Below are 7737 nucleotides of genomic sequence, written 5' to 3'. Positions count from 1 at the left end.
ATCAGGGTCTAACCACACAGACACACATCAGGCTGCGGTCTAACCACACAGACACACATCAGGGTCTAACCACACAGACACACATCAGGCTGCGGTCTAACCACACAGACACACATCAGGCTGCAGTCTAACCACACAGACACACATCAGGCTGCAGTCTATCCACACAGACACACATCAGGGTCTAACCACACAGACACACATCAGGGTCTAACCACACAGACACACATCAGGGTCTAACCACACAGACACACATCAGGGTGCGGTCTAACCACACAGACACACATCAGGCTACAGTCTAACCACACAGACACACATCAGGCTGCAGTCTAACCACACAGACACACACATCAGGGTCTATCCACACAGACACACATCAGGGTCTAACCACACAGACACACATCAGGGTCTAACCACACAGACACACATCAGGGTCTAACCACACAGACACACATCAGGGTCTAACCACACAGACACACATCAGGGTCTAACCACACAGACACACATCAGGCTGCAGTCTAACCACACAGACACACATCAGGGTCTAACCACACAGACACACATCAGGCTGCAGTCTAACCACACAGACACACATCAGGCTGCAGTCTAACCACACAGACACACATCAGGGTCTAACCACACAGACACACATCAGGCTGCAGTCTAACCACACAGACACACATCAGGCTGCAGTCTAACCACACAGACACACATCAGGCTGCAGTCTAACCACACAGACACACATCAGGCTGCAGTCTAACCACACAGACACACATCAGGCTGCGGTCTAACCACACAGACACACATCAGGGTCTAACCACACAGACACACATCAGGCTGCAGTCTAACCACACAGACACACATCAGGCTGCAGTCTATCCACACAGACACACATCAGGGTTTAACCACACAGACACACATCAGGCTGCAGTCTAACCACACAGACACACATCAGGCTGCAGTCTAACCACACAGACACACATCAGGCTGCGGTCTAACCACACAGACACACATCAGGCTGCAGTCTAACCACACAGACACACATCAGGCTGCGGTCTAACCACACAGACACACATCAGGCTGCAGTCTAACCACACAGACACACATCAGGCTGCAGTCTATCCACACAGACACACATCAGGGTCTAACCACACAGACACACATCAGGGTCTAACCACACAGACACACATCAGGGTCTAACCACACAGACACACATCAGGCTGCAGTCTAACCACACAGACACACATCAGGGTGCGGTCTAACCACACAGACACACATCAGGCTGCAGTCTAACCACACAGACACACACATCAGGGTCTATCCACACAGACACACATCAGGGTCTAACCACACAGACACACATCAGGGTCTAACCACACAGACACACATCAGGGTCTAACCACACAGACACACATCAGGGTCTAACCACACAGACACACATCAGGGTCTAACCACACAGACACACATCAGGCTGCAGTCTAACCACACAGACACACATCAGGGTCTAACCACACAGACACACATCAGGCTGCAGTCTAACCACACAGACACACATCAGGCTGCAGTCTAACCACACAGACACACATCAGGGTCTAACCACACAGACACACATCAGGGTCTAACCACACAGACACACATCAGGCTGCAGTCTAACCACACAGACACACATCAGGCTGCAGTCTAACCACACAGACACACATCAGGGTCTAACCACACAGACACACATCAGGCTGCGGTCTAACCACACAGACACACATCAGGCTGCGGTCTAACCACACAGACACACATCAGGCTGCGGTCTAACCACACAGACACACATCAGGCTGCAGTCTAACCACACAGACACACATCAGGCTGCAGTCTATCCACAGACACACATCAGGGTCTAACCACACAGACACACATCAGGGTCTAACCACACAGACACACATCAGGTGCTCGGTCATTATTCCGTATTCTGCCGTTGTATGCTCTTTGTTTCTAAATGTATCAATGTATTGTGAACCAAAACAAAATAACATGCAGCAGTTTAACATTTCATTTCACTCATTGCGGCGTGCCGCTTAATCATTTAAATAATATTTAAGCTTCTTATAAGTGAACATTTTTAAAAGAGAAGGGTTTAGAAAAAGTGTCTTTACTATAGGGAATATGCATTACACAGTTGCCTACAATGATATGCAGGCATTTATTTTTATTTTTGTTAACGAGAAACATCTATTAGAACAGGCCCAGCCGAAATTACATTGGCCCACCCAAAATTGAAATCTTGGCGCCGCGGCTGCATAAAACTGCAACGAAAGTAACAAAAACAATGTAATATCCTTTTCAGTTTCACAGAACACAAATTGGGTTGTTTACATGATTTTGTTGTGCAATAAAACAACCAGAGAAGCGATCTGCAAGGAAACATCGCACACCGTGTCCTCATGCTCCTGATTTACCTGCTTAATACAGGTGTCATCACTGCTACTGACTTCGATAGAGCAGGTCACAAATGGCAAGAAATGACAACGTGAAATAAGACCATTTTTACCTGTAAGAGTTGCTCATCATGTTCTCTGAGGTGCATCAAAAGAAGCAATGCTGCTGCCTTCTTTTTCCTGGTTGTCTCATCATAGTATGCCATTCTGCAGGAACTGAATTGTGATGAATTGTGATTGAAGCTTTGGGAGTTAGCCTTTTATATGTCCACGTTACCATGACACATGGGAAACGATGTCATACGATGGCTACACGATGCCCTTACGATGCCCTCATGATGGCCTTACGAAGGGCAAAATGGACACACGAAGTCAACACGAAAATGAACCTTCGCAAGGTCCTTCGGCAAAATCTTTGGCATGCCAAAGACTTTGCTACCGCTCCCGAAGTTGCTGCCGGAGCCTGAGAAATTCCACCGGCGGTCATACGATGGCTTAAAGTGGACCTATCATGCTATATTTGAATAATATAGTGTAGGACCATACCTATATAAGGCATATTTATACTTTTTTTTTTTCAAAATACCAAACAGATCATGCATTTTAGCCATGCCTCATTTTGCTCAATTTGACAATTTCTAGCTCTGGGCCGATTCAGTGAGAACAGCACCATCTAGAGGCCTGGCATATGTACTACAGCGTCTCCAGCGCTTTCGAACGGCAATGGCCGTGGCTGTCTCCTCCTGATTGGTGGAGTTGGCCCAATAGCCGTAGCGCCACTGTCCTGACGTCAGGAAAGTGTTCAAATCTGGATCAGTTTTTATCAGATCCGTTGCAGCCCCTTTTTTAGAGATTTGGGTATGGAGGAAAATAGAGAGGGTTGTGTTTTCTGACACTTGGTGAGTTCCCTGGAACACCGGGGACACATATTCATGTATAAAAGACGTACAAAAGTGCATTTTGCATGATAGGTCCCCTTTAAGATGCCCGCACGAATGCCTTACGAAGGGCAAAATGGACACACGAAGTCAACACGAAAATGAACCTTCGCAATGTCCTTCGGCAATGCTTTGCCATGCCAAAGATGTTGCCACCGCTCCCGAAGTTGCTGCCGGAGACTGAGAAACTCCACCGGCGGTCATACGATGGCTTAAGATGCCCTCACGAATGGCCCGATGTTACGATCAGAGCCGAATTTGAACATTTCCTTTATCGTGTGTCCATCGGGTGTCAATTTCGGGACAGTGTGACGCGGGTTTAAGGCTTTAATGCACTTTTTTATTTCCTCAATACTTTTTTATCCCTCATGTTTCAAACCAATGGTTCAGTGCAAGACGAAGGACTCAGACCCTTTACTTAGGTAAATGTAGAAATACCAAATTGTACTAGAACCAAATTGTACTGTACTTACAAGTAAACTTCCTGTTGCATCTGGTGAACATGGAGCTTATTTGTATTTCTTTATATTAGGGCTGCTCGATTATGGCAAAAATCATAATCTCGATTATTTGGGTCAATAATTGATATCACGATTATTAAAAACAATTATCCATTTACTTTGAAAACATCCATTTTTTGAAAAAATATATTTGAACAGTATGTTTTTAACAGTTGATTACCCTGAACTTTAAGTATAATTCAACTGAAAAACCAATAATAAAAAAAATTAAGATTTAAAAAAAAGATCGTTTTATTCTGATTATGTTGTTTTCATAATCGTTGCAAGCCAAAATCGTAATTGCGATTAAAATATGATTAATTGAGCAGCCCTACTTTATATGCTGCGTGGTGATTTAATCAATAAGACATCAGGTTGTATTTTTCTATTTATCTGAATAGCAAAGTAACTACAGCTGTACTACTAAAAGTATAATATATAATAGTATAATTATTATTAGCATAATGTATCATAAAATATAAATATAAAAGTAAAGTAGTTCAAAATTGTACCTGAGTACAGTACTCGAGGAAGTGTCGTGGTTAATTTAACCACTGTGAAAGTCAAATAGAAAGAACTTTAATATATATTAATGCTTTTAGTCTGGTGTTAAATTGTGTTTCTGAATAAACCTGCTGTGTCTACACAAATCACACCAGGGCCTTTTCAAGGTACTCGACATATATATTTTAACATGTCCTCTTGTTTCTATACATTCTTATAGTTGTATGTGTTGATATTGTGATCTTGAACAGTTTTGTATTTATAATGTTTGTGCCATCTCATTCTTGTCTCATGTTCCTCTTGTGAATGTTTAAATTAAACAATTATACTTGCTAAAGTTTAGCTTGATTCTTTTATGTAAACAGAAGCAGAGCAACAAGATGTCCACTTGATACATGTTAGACACACTTTCACAGTTTTTTTTAGCAGGGATGCTCCGATCGCCAATTTTGGGGGCGATCGCCAGAATCAGTATCGGCCGATACCGATCGCCGATACGATCGAGTGGGCGGGGCCTATGGGGATCTTCCATTTAAAGTGATGTTTAAAACTCAGTTAATGGGGCTCATTTACTGGCGCTTCCACAAACAACATAATTATTACATTCAAATTAAGTACATTATTCAAGTTTACATTAACTTTGGATAATAACACGGGAGAGATGAGCGGAAACGCTCTCTTTTCCTCTCTCACCCTCTCTCTCTCTCCTGACAGCCCGCCAGTATCGTCTCATGCAGCTCACTGATCCAGTAATGAGTGACCCGACAGTGAAGAATAAATATATTTATAACTAGTTTAGCTTGGGGGGGGGGGAGGTCAAATTGAGGCTTAAAAATATGAGAAGACTGATCAATACCTCCATAACTTCAGTGTGGTTAGCTATGAATCTTCCAAAACTTCCAAACACCTTGTCCTGGACATAGTTTCTACAGCATAAACTGTGCAACAGTACAGTATGCCCACACAAACTGCAGAACACCGGGGCTTTGGGAACACTGATTTAATTCCCATTTAACCTGTTAAGGGCTTTTTTTCCCCCGTTCTTTTTCCTCACAAAACTGTGTCTCAGGGCTACTTAAAATGTAATAAACTATTCATGTGTCCTACTCAGAGGAAACGCAGCTAACTGATGATATGAACCATGTTTACCGAAACAATACACAAGTCTCACAAGAAGCGTCTAAATGAGCCCTGAGCGAAAAAATGCTAACGCACTCTAGGTATAAATCAATCGATATACTTATCGGATATGCACAAACAAGCTTACAAGCTGAGATTCCACATATTCTAGAAATATAAGTATCATCACTGAGCGATCAGAACTCGCGACAGGGGAAGCAAATACAGACATCACACGACGTAGCTTTAGGTAGCAAAACACGGAGATATGCTCACCTTTTGCAGAATAACAATTCTGATCAAAAACGAGAAAAACGCAGCTGAAGGTTAATCCATAGGTTAATCCAATGTGTCTGTCACTTTGAAAAATGATTGATGATCCATAATTCAATTTTTATGTCAAAAACGGAGTTTTCATTAGCTGCTAATGGTAGCTTCCAGAGTGTATGACAGCTTCCTGTTTTGTCTCCTTGGATACGAGTCCAAACAACTCACAGACTGCACCGGGCGCTGACGTAGGCGCCCTGTGACCATCAGATTTGACGACGCTGATTGGCTGAAATTATGTTTCGGCGGCATAGTTTAAAGATAGCAACAGTTGGCTTCTGCTGCACTTGCTGCCCTCTCGTCTGGGCGCTGTGCATAGCGCCCAGACGAGAGGGAGTAATGATACACGGGCAAGGCCAGGCAGGAAACATGTGACTTATCAGTAACTTTAGACATCGTAACACAATTTTAAACGACATTTTATTGTAGATTATACATTTTATACATATACATATACTGATACCAACTATATAATATTTACCTTGTTTATTAAAAATAAAAATAAAAATATATTTTTTAAATATATATTTTTTAATTTTTTTAATTTTTAATGTGGGAAGAGGGGGGGCGGCGCCCCTAGCGCCCCTATGGGCCGGCCGCCACTGCTAGGACCCTAGTTTTTTGTGACAGTGCTTTTAAAGTTTTATTTGTTTAACATTAATAACGAAGTGTGATTAGCTAACGTTAACTATGATAGTCTTAAGGCAATACAAACAATCACCTGTTAGCTTATGATAGCTTCTAATCGTCTTAAAGGCACTAAAAATAATTATTCGTTAGCTATAGCTTTCGGCAAAATAAACTGTTAGCATATTTTATTATTTGTTTAATGAAACTGTAGCGTGATTTTGGCAAGCCCAACTAGGTGTCCTACATTAATTGTTGACGGCAATACAAGCACCACAGGGAAACAGTCATCTGTTAGCCTATGATGATGACTCGCTGCAAAACCAACTGTTAACCTTTTTGTTTATTTGTGTAATGAAACCGGGTGCTTTCAATGCAACCATCTTTATAAGGACGTTGGCACAGGCTACCGGGGAAGTGGACAGCGAGGAATCTTGGAGGGTTTTTACCCCGAAGAGGGCTTCCCGGGGTACTACAGCTGGAGCGGTTTTCTGGTGGCTGAGGGAACAACAGACCCCGCCTCACCCCAGTGAAGAATCCTCAGTGTCCTCTCCACTTTCAGAGGAAGGGTCAGAGGAACTCAAAGACATGCTGGACTCCAGAGGTCATTCTGTGTCCGTGTTAAGGAAATTGTGCCCGTCTTCTAAATAAATAAAAATGTATTCTGCACTGAAATGCCTCTCGGTCAAACTGCATGTTCAACACTGAACAGTTGTTTTTGTTTTTGAGTAATCAAGCACCTCTTCAAAGACACATTTGATTTGATTATTTCGAACGTGTAATATAATAATGAAATTAAACAAGATAATTATGATACTGTAGAAACTTAAGCAGTATCAAATTGATAAACTAAATATTATTGACTTACAAATTATATATAAACAAATGATCTACCTAATTACACATCCGAAAAGGCGTGGGAAGGAGTTTACACGTATTTAATCCCACCCCTTCTCCCAAAAACTAAATTAACATTTTTGTTTTCTTTTAACAAAATATACATCTAAATGTATGTCTACATACAATATATATCCTTATTACTACAATATGTATATATGCATATATTAATTTACGTTGTATGTCAAATTTGATAAGACAAATATAAAAGACTATCTTTTTACATCTGACATACACTGAAACATAATAACAACAAATTGTTGTTAATAATAATAATTACATTTCTGTAAGAAAAACATATTTTCATGCATTTTTAGATCGTTAATAACAAGCATTACAATGTCTAAAGAGACTCGCTGTGTATGAGACTCAATACTTGCTGGCTGTACTTTTGCGGGCATC

The sequence above is a fragment of the Trematomus bernacchii genome, unplaced genomic scaffold (genome assembly GCF_902827165.1).
Source record: "Trematomus bernacchii unplaced genomic scaffold, fTreBer1.1, whole genome shotgun sequence".
Taxonomy (NCBI): domain Eukaryota; kingdom Metazoa; phylum Chordata; class Actinopteri; order Perciformes; family Nototheniidae; genus Trematomus; species Trematomus bernacchii.
The sequence above is the reverse complement of the archived record's forward strand: the minus strand, read 5'-3'. Positions refer to the sequence as shown.